Consider the following 12,742-nt stretch of genomic DNA (forward strand, 5'->3'; position numbering starts at 1 on the left):
AAGGGTTTCATCAGGTGACATTTTGCCAGCTTTTGTGGCATTTAAGGAGAACTCTGGGTCAGCGCTTGTAATAAGGTGCATCTTTAATGGAAGGGCTTGGTAACTGAGGGTACAGGGATCCTGTAAGTAAAGCCGAGAGGGGGATCTGTTTGTCACGGCCTATGATTACTGTCACCAGCTGATTTTTGTAGGATCTGAGCTGAATATTGTAAGCCTCCTGCGGGGGCAGATCCCCCTTCAGTTGCAGTGATGCTCCATCAGGTGCCTAGTGTCACATACTTTGTATGACAAACATTTGATGTGACACTTATGCACGCAGGTTGCTCCAGAGATATTTTTATAGGTCAGACTAAATATCACACATCCAGCCCTTCAGTCAGGTAGTGGAGCAGCCTGTGATTGCAGCTAATGGTCTTGGAAGTTGCTATGGCTCCTGGTAAACAGCAGCCCGTGGCTTCTGCTCTCTTCTTCGTCGGAGCGAAGGGGCAGATAGCAGCGGGGATAGCAAGGGAGTTGGAGCCAGCATTAGCTCCGGGTTTTCCTTTGCAATCAGCTAATCTAACTGCTCGTAATTTCCATTTCCTCCTCTCCGATGGAAACTCACCTGGTATCTAGCTATTCCTCATCCCAAAAATTCATCTGTGCCCAGCTTCCGCAGCCGTTCAGCACTCATACGTACCTCATGGTGCCCTATAGGCTACCTCACAGGCAGTGCTCCCCGCACTGCTTGTCAACCTGGCCTTTTGGTGAGCGATTGGAGAAGTGTAGTCACGAAGTCTAGGAGAACATGGACGGGCAGGGCCTCAGAAATACCTTCACGCTCTGAGATTTGGACAATTAGGAAGTGTGTAGCAGTGCTAACTCGTACGTGGACCCCTTGGGTTGGCATGTGTGTCCAGGAGGCCCTGGGAGACACCGTGGTGCTTCGGCTGCGGTTAGCGCATGCTGGGGCCAGGAACGCAATGACCGTTCAGCCACTTCTCGTTCCAGTCCCCATTGGCACCCTGAAGCAAAGAATGTAAAATAATTTGAAAGCTAGCACAGAGAAAATTTTAAAAATATAAAATCTGGCAATAGTATCTTATCATCTCATGAACAAATAAGGGCAGTGATGGTTAATATTTGGAAATGTAGTTGCATAAAACAAATGTGTGATGTTTTTACATTTTATTTTAATCATCTCAAAGATGTATTGTCTTATTGGAGACTCGGAGAAGGGGAAGAGAACATTACAATGTTGAGAGCAAGCAAGGAATCCTCTTTGCTTTGTCTTCCCTCTTCCTCCCACACTTGCAGCTTGCTACGGAGGTAATTCAGCACAGAAATCTCTGATTAGCTCAATTTTCAATTATGCTTTCCCGTCACCTTTAAACAACCGCTGCTTAACCCATGTTACAGAGAATGAGTTGCAGATTCAGAAACAGATATCTACCCAATTATATTCTTTTATGTATTCCAGATAATGCCAAACAGGTTTTGTATTTACTTACGTAGGCTATTCTCAAGCTATGTGTGCTGTGGGTGTTTTTTTATCTACAGTTGACACCGCAGGGACTCTATTGCAATGTGTGTCTGTGAACAACTCTGTCTAAACATCTTAAATGCTTCTAATGTAAATATAGAAAAACTCCACGTAGCAATTATTAAACTAACATAAATGTCTTACTGATTTTACGGCATTCAAGTGGTAGTTTTTTCTCCATTAAGATAAACAATGGAACTAATTGGAACAGCACAAAAAGATCTGTTAAGCAGAGTATCAGGAGTTCTCCCTGCCTGAAGTGATCAGAGGTGGGGCAGGGGTAACACGCTCCTGTGTTCAGAAATGCCGTACACTTGAATTTAGGAAACAAGTGTGATATATGGAGTTTCGGAAGTGTGAAACTTGCAAGAAGATGAAAAGCTATAGAAGGAGAGACTGAATGGAGACTGAAGTCATACTGTGGGAGTATCTTTTTAAAAATGAAATAATGAAGTGAAGAGAGACTATTAGTTTATTTTCTACAGTACAATATAATAATTTATCGTGCAAGGCACTCACCAATGCCTAAGAAAATCTTCCCGACCAAGCTACCAGCAGCTCAAGAGGCAAGGAAATGGCTGGGTAGGGGAGGGGAACAGAAGGAGTTCCCGGGGTGTCTGTTGGGGCAAGGAACAGGATGTAGGGCTGGTTTGAGGGACTGAGAAGAAGAACCTAGCCGGTGTTGATGTCCGATGCTTTGCAGGTGATCGGGGTGCTGTACTGTTTCGGTGTGCGCTCTAGAACCAGAGCCGCTGAGATGTGTTTGTTAGGTTTTGCTATGAATGATGTGAATCATAGTAGCTTTCGGTGCTTATGAGTTACAGACCATACTGCAGTGCTTTGCGAACTGAGCCACTGTCAGCACTGTGGTGTTTCTCTGAAAAAGGCCGACTTCACGCAGGATTGTGTAAAAAGGAAAAGGACCCTAAGATCATGGGCTGCCTGTGCCACTTGCTTACCATGGGTAAGAGCTCAGCTGAAGTGCAGTACCCGGCTTTGGGCAGCCTGTTTTGAGAGAGTTAGGAACTGTGGCAGACAAAAGCAAACCTGTGTGTGATGACAACTGTAGCAACTGTGACCGTGAAGAAATGTTGAGAGAGGAGGCATTGCCTGTTCTACAGGATTCTAAAGGAAAGTGTATTAACAGTCTTGAAATACATAGAGACACCGCCGCCAAAAGGGGGCGGGTGATCTGCTTTCACATTCGCTTGGGTAGGATGGGAAATGGTAAATCGAATTGCAGGAAGGGAGAGCTGCTGCCGGTGTTACAAGGTTCCAGTCTGTAAGAAGAGGCAAGCACGGAAATGGGTTCAGCGTGCGGAGCACACAGGTTTCATTACTAGGGGCACTCGAGACAGACGTTGCCTGGTGGGGTTGAGGCACGGGCGATGCTGTCTGGGTGTGTGAGAGGAAGGCGCGGCATTTTTTAGGACCCCTGTGTTGTTGCTGGTGAATACTAAAGGGTGGTTCAGTTATTGCTTCATTAACATCTGGTAACCACCTGCTGCAGGCAAGGTTTAGCTGTTCCGGAGGTTTCCCTCCCTGACCCCAGAGAACAGAATTTTACTCTTCCATGTGAAATCTCTGTGCCTCACAGTTCCCTTCCTAGTACTTGTTTTATGACACAGTAAATGATAAGGTGCACTTGTTAAGCTCCCACGCGGCGTGGCTGCCTCTTACCTGTGTGTTTCAGCCTGGCATGCTGTGCTGTAACAGGCTTCAGCACGTGCTGGCCGTGATTTTAATTCAGGGACTGGGGCAGTGCAAAGTTCTTTTGTTCCAGTCTCGTGCAACCAGCAGTGATCACCAGCTCATATTTTTTTTCCTGGGGTTCCCGTGATTGTTGCCGTGATTGTCTGGGCATGACTGACACCATTTTTCCCCCCTTGATGAATATCCAGAGAACTGTTCGAAAATTTGCAGTTAATGTGCTGCCCTTGCCCATGTAGCCTGGAGCCGCCTTGGTGGCTTCTCACCCGAGCACCCAGAGCCTGCTCGCTGTTCCTGCTGACGCTGGGTGCCTGTGAAGTCTGGGTAAAGGAACACCCTGAACCGCTGGGATGCTTTTAGTTTGACCAACACCATCCTCACGTATGTCTGTCGTACCTTTCTGATGCTCTGTAATACCTACGGTTTCTTTTGCACTGTCTGTATGTGTTTCTGCAGTCCTCAGACAGTTAGCGCTCTGCCTTTCTTCCCTTCTGACATCCCCAAATGTCCTTTGATACCTTCCTGAGCGTGAGCTCTGTGGTTAGCATTGAGTGCTTCAGTCTGCTCTTACTGATTTTTTTCAGATTAGGTGCTTGATAATTTTTTTCCTTAATTTCATTAATTTCCTAATAATCCTTTGTTTTTATATTTTAATTGCCTCTGTGGGACGTACTGCAGTGCATTTATTGGTGCACAGAATGGATGTGGAGTTTACCATTTGTGTTTAATTTCTGTTTTGTCAAACACCGTCTTTTCATCAGGCATTATCAGTTCAAAATGAAGAACCCATCCCCTAGGCGAGAGACTTTTCCTGGGTAGGGAGGGAGGGACTGGGATGGGCATCCTCATGCCCTTGGGTTCTGCTCAGGTGCATCAGGCTTCCTGAATTAATGGTGCCAGACTTACTGTCATCTGGAACTGATGTTAGATTTACCCCAAATTGTTTGAACAAAGCTCAGGAGAGGAGGTGGCTGTCTCCAGACTCACTGTCTATGCCTTTTATGCAGTTCTGACATAATCTATTGGAAACGAGAGGAATTGTTTCAGAACAAGCATCTCTGACAGCTTGGCAGATTGATAGAGAGGTTTTCCAACTTCATCTCTTTTCCTTTTCATAATAATGCCTTCTGACCACTTGCCAATCGCTCAGGTATCGTTGGTGTCACGACATCAGATGCCGAGATAGCAAGTCCTAGAATTAGTACTGCAGGGAGGAGATTATTTAACTTACTGTGCTCTGCCTTTTGGCTATTTATCCTCTTATAAAATTAGGAAGTTTTCTAGTGACATGTGGAAAACATGAAACATGAATTTTATTCAGCCTAGGAAGAACCCCACCAGGGCAGCTAACATGCCACAGGTGCTGAGCTGAGACCTGGGCAAGACGTGTTGTTTAGAATCCTAACCTGCAACGGAGAGTGAGGCAAAATTCTCATTGTCTTTCTTTGGAAAACACCGTGTTCCTACCCCATAGCTTCAAAAATGGACGGTAATAATTCTGTGGTTTAAGAAATCCCATACATTGCCCCGGAAAGTTACCACAGTGCTAATGCAAAAAGAAAACTAATTTTTTTTCTGGTTTACATAAACCAGAGCAACCTGGTCTAGTGGAAGGTGTCCTTGCCCATGGCAAGGGGTTGGGATTATATCATCTTTATAAGGTCCCTTCCAACCCAAACTATTCTGAGATTCTGTGTAACGTAAATATGACATAATTTAAACAGTGCTTGGGATTGTCTGCTCAACGAGGAACATTCCCAAAAAGAGCAGTGTCCGGTATGGCTTACTTACCAGTCACAAACTGTCACTTAAAATGAAATCAAATGAGGAAATATATCGATAATGACACATTGGAGAATTTTACCAAATCTAGTCATTTTTTAAAGTTTTCTTTTTCTTCATTCAGAAAGGAAAAAAAAAAAAAAAAGATTTCCTAGAGAATGCCCTTTAAATATGAGTGTTTCTATTCAAAAATGAGCAACTTGCTGGGAAGGTTCTTCCTCTCATACCTGTCTATTTATCTTCGGTTCTGATCCTGTGAAAACTGAAACTGAGCTCAAATTCTGGTAACGCTTCCGTGCTGCATAAGTATTATGCACAGAGGTGAAATTTTGTAGATTTACTCCCTTGCTGTTTTTCCGGCTTCCCTGATTAGGTGACTGAGCTGAACATGAATTAAAGGCCCAAACTGTTTGCACTCAGAATAAGACACAGTGAACTAGATTATTTATGTCATTCTTGCAGCCGTTCCTCTTTCACCATGTGTGCCATTTTCATGTAAGATCTCTGAATTTTTACAAATATCTGTATTCTGTCCCCAGGTCCTGATGCGGAGGCGCACGTGTGCAGGGCAGTGGGGCTGCACCCGACGGGCTGCAGTGCGGAGCGCGCTGGGTGGTGGCACGGGAGCGCCGCTCAGCATCCTGCTGGCGGCCTTGCTGAAGAGACACACAGCAGCATCTTTGTGGGAGGGCGGCAACCCAGGAGACGACATCACGGTGAGACATGTCGTTACGTTTGGGTGTATGTCCAAAGGAGAGGTGGCCAGAAATAATTGAAAAAATATTTATGCTCAGTCTGTGCAATTGTGATGATATATCTCCATCTGAGTTTAAGAACGCTGTGTTAGTATTTCAGCTGGCAGTTTCCAAGTAAAAAAAGAGTACAAATGGAAAATGTACAATCTGAATCACCGGGCTGATAACTGTGGGTGCTGAGACAGTACCAGACTGACCTACATTATCTATGTCGGTTATAGTACTTTCCTCCCTCTGAGGCTGTGTTAGGTTTCAGTCCTTGTTTCCCACCCACACGCCCAATCACACCCCCGTTTTCTGTAAAGTCACTTTCAGGTGTCTGCCTAGTAGGATTTCAGCAGTATTTATTATTCTCTTTCCTAGGTTTCTCCAGATGTTTAGCTACAGGGTAGTATTACTGAATAGATTAGTGCAGCTGGTTAGGAGACGCTGTGCTAAATAAGTAGAGCATCTGTGGTTTGTCTAGGGAGGTTGAATTTCAATTAATTAAATGTGCACCTAACCTGCAAAGATCTTTTGCATTTCAGTTAAACTGACTTCAGAGCAGACCTACGATTTATTCTTGCCTTTTAAATTAACTGCTAGATCCTTAGCTGATATAAATTGTTGAGCTTCTCTTGACATCAGTAGAGCTCAGTTTACACCAAATAGGGATATGGATCATGACAGAGAAATAGGCTTTGTATGATCCCAAGTAGTATGTGGATGCTGTAGTAGTTAAACAGAAATAAAATGTTTATTTACTTGAGAAGCTGAGAAGTGTTATTTATTACATATAATTTCTTAGTATTTTCCCCAGGACCATAATAAGCTGTATCTTTGTGAGTGCAAGAGATTAACATGTTTTTAGTTTTTTTTTTCTTTAAACTAGATTAAAAAAAAAACACTTATTAGAGTCATAGAGGAAGTCAGTAATATTTTTCTGGTAAAATGATGTTGGCACAATTATTAATCAGAATCATAGCTACAGTCTACACCACTTAAGGTTATATCATGATGTTTAGATGAATTCCTGCCTTATTACCTGTTATGTCTTCCATCATTATTCAAATATTTGGAAAATAGATTTTTATGAAAAGGCATTCTAATACTGAAAGATTTCCAAACTTTTCCCAGAATTTCTCCAGTAAATTAAATTACCTGATACATAAATGCTATATATTAAATAACGTGGAAAGTTTAGAAATAGACTCATGTTGCTGTTTTTCTCATATGCATGAAATGCTTTGAATGTAAGTCATGTTGTAATACCAGATTGGCTAACTCTATCCTTTCTTCCCCTTTTTGTGACCTTACACAAATTGTCAGGCCTGAATGGAGCAGGGGCTGATTACCTGTATGTGAAAACATTTAAAATCTCTTTGCCTCTGACCGTTTCCAAATCCGTCCATCGGGCATTGCTCTCCTCCATTCGGTAAGGTTACAGGTGTGCTGGGTACTTAGCACTCGGTTCCCTTGACATCCTGAAGTTACCAAGACAACTAACTTGCCCTTTAAGCCATGGGAGAAACCTGCACACCAATTTATAAGAGGGTGCACTATTTCTCAAAATCTTTGCACAGTTGTCTTTCCTTTGGTCTCTGGCATTGCACATCGCTAGCCCCTGAGCTGATCCGTTCTGCAAATGCAAGCATCTTCTTCCTCCCCCTGCCCTTCTGCAGGCGCAGCAGGAATGTGAAAACACTTTTCCCCTCAAAAGGCTAACCAGCCCTTTTCAGATTCTTTTAAATAGGTATCAATACCTGGCTTTTACAAACAAGAGAAATTAAACTTTGTAGCATTTTGCTATTTGAATGACCTACTCAGTGGAATTACAGCAGCAAACTAATCCTTTAGGAGAGATGGCTCTATCAATCTTTGGATTTTTCTAATGTGGAAGCTACTCAATTGCATCTCAGAAATCAGGGAGGTAATTACTCATGCAGACAGCACAAAATGAAAAAAAAAAATGCAAGTTCTGCTGAGTATCCCTTTTAGAACAAGCAGTGGAACAAGGAAAACAGCCTCTATAATCAGTCAAATTCTTCCACTAATTTTTCAGGTGTTGAAGGCTATAGTGAGGATACATGCTATGAAAGTTAACAAAGCAAAGTGGCTTTAATAGAGGGTTTTACAAGAGAAAAATGCCTCTTATTAGGCAAACATACTATTTTAGAGCTAGTTCTCTATGTTACAACTTCATTGTTTAAAATAAACATGTTCTGAGATAAATATATATACAGATCTCTTCTGAGGCATTTTGTAACAGTGACAAAATTCAACTGTCCAGTGAACAGTGTGCTGGGGTGGGTGCCGATCCTGCCTGATGGGTGTCACCGACTGCCTGGTGAAGGCGGGAGATAGAGCATTAGGGCAGCGCTCATGCCCTGTTATCTCTGATAAATGATGATGTATTAAATTTTAAATTCATGCTACTATATTGATACAAAGTAAAGAATGCATACAAAAATATAAAAACATAAATAATAGGGGAAACAACTGAAAAGAGAGAGTGTTTCTGTACATCTTAGATTGCTTTGAATCCTATTTAGATTATTAGCCTAAAATATTTTTACCAGGATTGGATATACCTTCCTGCAGGAGAGGTTCTGATAGCGAAGCTGTTGGCTCTATTTAGTGAACAAGGAGCTTCCAATCCAGGGAAACATTTCGGTGAAACATCTAACATGAATATCCATAAAGTGGGTGTTCAGGTAGGTATGGACCAACTTCTCCAGCATGACTCCAACATGGCATAGCAGTCTTGATATTTTTACTTCTTTCAATCTAATGTGACTTCAGGCTAACTGCAGCCATGCTTTCATCTAGTTAGACCAGCCTGAGACCATGACTGGTAGTTCTGTTATACCGGTGTCTACTTTTCCGTGGTATACTGCATTTCTTGATTGTCGGTGCAGGAGATACTGACAGTTAATTGGAGATGTCATTGCTCACTTTTTTAGATAATAAGACATTTATTTCCCTATCCTATTATTTTTTAAAAATATATATTCTGCATTGTGCTAAAAACAAAAAACCAGTCACTGAAAAAAAAACAGATAGCCCTGTTTGAAGGGCCACCAGGAATGATCACGGTCACCTGAGATTGACACACAACACAGATGCGGTATCTCTGGAAGTATATAATAAGATTTCACTTTTCATATAAGCATTCATGGGACTTTAATTTAGACTTTTAGACTGGTTTTGAATATCTCCGAGAATGGAGGCTCCACATCCTCTCAGGGCAATTCATGCCAGTGTATGACCCCTCTCATAATAAAAAGTTTTTGTTAGGTTTAAATGAAATTTCCTTTATTTTAATTTGTTCCCATTGCTTCTCACTCTCTTGTTGTTCAGAGCCTCGATCCATCTTCTTCGTTCCCTCCCGTCACGTGTTTATCACATGGATCAGATTCCCCTGAGCCTTCTCTGCCCTAGGCTGAAGAGTCCCAGCCTCTCTCAGCCTTTCCTGTAGGAAAGATGCTACTCATCATCCACGCAACTCTCCAGTGTCAAGTTCTCCTCCTCATTTTGTGTTTCTGCAAATCTGCCCCTCCGTCAGGCACCCCCATCATCCAGGTCGCTAATGAAGGTGTTAAATAGCATTGGCCCTGTACTGACCCTGAGGTGCGCTGCTGGCGGTTGGCCTCCAGCTGGACTTTGTGCCGCTACTCACAGCCCTTGGACCCCAGCCGCTCAGACAGCTCTCAGTACACCTCACTGTCACGTGTCGTCCTTACTCCATCGCTTTGTTAACGAGGCTTTCATGGGAGCCTGTGTCAGAAGCCTGGCCTCCTTCTCCAAGGCAGGAGTGACGTTTGCTGTCTTCCAGTTCAGGAACCTCCCCAGTCACTGAGATCTTTCAAAGGTTGTAGAGAGAGATCTTGTGATGACGCTGTCCAGCCCCCTCAGCACTGGTGGGTGCCCCCTGTCAGGGCGCACAGAGCCGTCTCTGGTCAGGTCGCGGAGATGTTCCCTGACCTGGCGCTCCTCCTCCCAGGGTAAGGCTCGGTCCTGGGGACTTCGGGCTGCTGGAGGCGAGACTGACTGGTAAAGACCGAGGCACAGAAGGCATTGACTGCCACAGTCATTTCCATGTCCTTTGCCACCATGTCCCCTGCCACGTTCAGCAGCAACATTTTTACTGGTCTTTGTTTTGGTGTTGATGTAAACACATAAGGACAGCAATCACGAGACTGTTCAAAAATACTCAACTCTCAGTCTACTTTCCCTTACTTGTAAAGTGTAAAACACGCTTTTAATGTAAGCCATGTACCTTTAAACATCAGTAAAAGATTAAGCAAATACTTTGGGGAGCATAAAACCAGCAGTGACTGACATGTACTGTTGTTGATATCAGTGTGGGCCTGTTGACATATGCAAGGGCCTTTTTAAAAAATTCATGAAGTGAGAAGTCTTACTTTTTGTTTCAATTTTGAGACTCCTGAGGAAACAGGGAGGTGGCAGGGCTGCAATCAAATGCACTGTCAGTTAGATTAGAAATCAAAGGGATGCTTTTGAATGAATGTGAGGGCCCAGAGGGTCTCAGTCACTTTATGCCAGATGCTAGAGCAGGGGTGAAAGTCTGCTCGGTGCCTAACCTGAGAATTCATTCTGTGCTTTGCCTGTGTTTCAGGAAGCCCAGCTTGTTAGCTCACATGTGGCTCCTGATTTGAAATAATGATATTTGCAAAATATTGATTGAGCATAAATAAAGAACAGGAAGTCCCAAAGTTCTTAAAGCTTTCTTGTTTACAGTAAAGTTATAGTAATTTATGCCCATCCAAATCTGGCTCTGAAAGGTAATGAAAGTATATACAAATTTCATCTTTTTTTTTTTTTAAAGAAAAGACAAAACCTAGAAGCAGTGTAGAAGTATGTTCTCTACTCCGCATGCTGCTTGGGATATCTGTGTTGCTGTACCATTTCACTAAACCTCCAAATTGCCAGCTAGGAGATCCAAAGCATTCAGTCTGGGGCCAGAACCACGAAGGGGTTCCCTGGCCGTGCCCCAGGGTGGGCTCCCCCTGCCTCAGCTCCACTGGACACGGCTGCCAAACGCCCGCTTTTCCATGCAGGCATCCGCCCGTCACGCTTATCAGGCGCTGCCCCCAAAGGACTCTTTCACACTTCACATGCTCAAACTTTGAGCTTTGGCACCACAGAGACTGTCCAGGCTGTGGCAAAGGGAAACACTCACTAAGACGACCTTGTGCTCAAGCCAGGAAGTCGCAGTTCCTGAAAAATGAAAACCACTGGGTAGGTGTTGCAGGCTGTGCAACTCTTCGTGTGCCAGAGAAATTTACTTTCCTAACCTGCTGCTTCTCCTGTTGACTCCTGTCAATGTTTAGTTGTGTTCATGTCTGGGTACCCACCGAGACAGCTGCGGTTTTTGGCTTGTTCTGTGGTTATTTTTGATAACTGCGCTTGACTCAGCCCAGTCTAGCCCATGCACACCAGGGATGCGGCAGGAACTGTGGAGGAGGGTGCATCCCGAGCCCAGTGCCATCTCCCCAGGCAGTCTGAAAAAAGGGGACAGTACTCCTGCTCTGGGCAGCAGTATTCAGTCTGCCCAAACCTCCCATGTTTTCTGCTGACAATGAAATAACTCCTGGCTTCTGTCCTAAACTGGTAACAGTGCTGTGCGTGTTACAGTTATCCATTTCTGTCACCCAACTCCTGGAACGGTTCAAGGCTTAATTATTTAGTATCTGCAAAGCACCTTGAGATCTGCAGATGAAAGACTCCACAGAAGTGCGAAGTATTATTTTTATTGTAGGTTTCACAGACAGAAGTGGGTGCATGCTTGACCTGATAACGTTAAAAGCCTGGTGGGCTTGCCAAGCTTTAATATGATCTGTTAAGGCAGTATTAGTGGGGTGTCTGGGTCTGAACAGCCACAATTCTAACGAGAAATAATTCACATTCCCTCGCTGTTATAGGCAAAACTCCTTGTGCAATGCAATTACCACCGGGATTTGTGAAAGGAGAAGGTATTTTTCACTGTTGTTTTTTTTTCACATCATTTTTATCCATTCATAGCATCCTTTTAAATATTCAGACCGAGTGGACATTTGCTAACACTTGATATAAGAAAAGGGGTTTTATTTTTAAAAACTCTTAAGGAAATATAATCATTTTTCTCAAGCTTTGTCCAACGTTTGCCAAATTTGATGGAAATATTTCTTCTTCAGCATTTATAGATGTTATATTTGTGCATAATTGATACAACTTATGTCTGCATGTTAGCAAAATAATTGCATAGTTTTATATAATTATCTATATATCTAATTTAAAAAAAAAGATTAGCAAAAAACATTAGCAGAGAAGATAGATCACCTCTCAACATGCACACATTTATAGATATGCAGCCACACTCATTTATATGTATATATGTGTATGTGTGTGCATGTGCTCTAATGATATCTGTTTGGGGTATAAATAAAGTCTTATAATTTGTACTAGCTCATCTTGCATAAAATCACACATCCTCCTCAAAAGCCATTGCATTAATTGCTAGAACAAGAACAGAAGAAAACATAAATAATCTTTCAAGGGTATCATTTTCTAAAAGTCAGAATCTAGAAGGTAGCTTACCGTTGCTGTCATGAGCATAATGGAAGTATTCATAAAGGTAAGAAGCTCCCCTGTTTCAGGACTGAAATCTTGCTTGCTCCTTTTTGCAGTGGTGGGAGATTCATGTTTTCATTATAATGATCTATAGTATATTTAAGGGTCTAGTCATATTTAAAAGTGCTGCTTACTTAAAAAAAATGCATATTTGACACCAGAATTATTTTAGATTGTAAAATAAAGCAAATACATTTAGTGCAGCACATTCTGCAGAAGCAGCTTTTAGGGGGAAAAGAAAAAAGCAAAAACAAATTGCGTGCACAAAATCCACTGCATAGATCATGTTCTTGTAAGAGCATTTAAAAATTATAATCGGATTTAAAATGCTGCATAGAGCTAAATTAATCTATAATCATGT

General features: G+C 42.7%; 1 protein-coding gene across 1 annotated transcript in view; it reads left to right on the forward strand.

The window, feature by feature from the left end:
- Window positions 1-5,122: 5,122 nt before the first annotated feature.
- LOC310901687 (uncharacterized protein) overlaps window positions 5,123-12,742 on the forward strand; it is a 134,414-nt gene continuing 126,794 nt past the window's right edge. The window contains exon 1 of the mRNA XM_083841776.1: window positions 5,123-5,730. The gene's annotated coding sequence lies outside the window, so the exon portion shown is untranslated. The remainder of the gene's footprint in view (window positions 5,731-12,742) is intronic.

Source organism: Anser anser (genome assembly GCF_964211835.1).
Source record: "Anser anser genome assembly, chromosome: 6".
Classification (NCBI taxonomy): Eukaryota; Metazoa; Chordata; class Aves; order Anseriformes; family Anatidae; genus Anser; species Anser anser.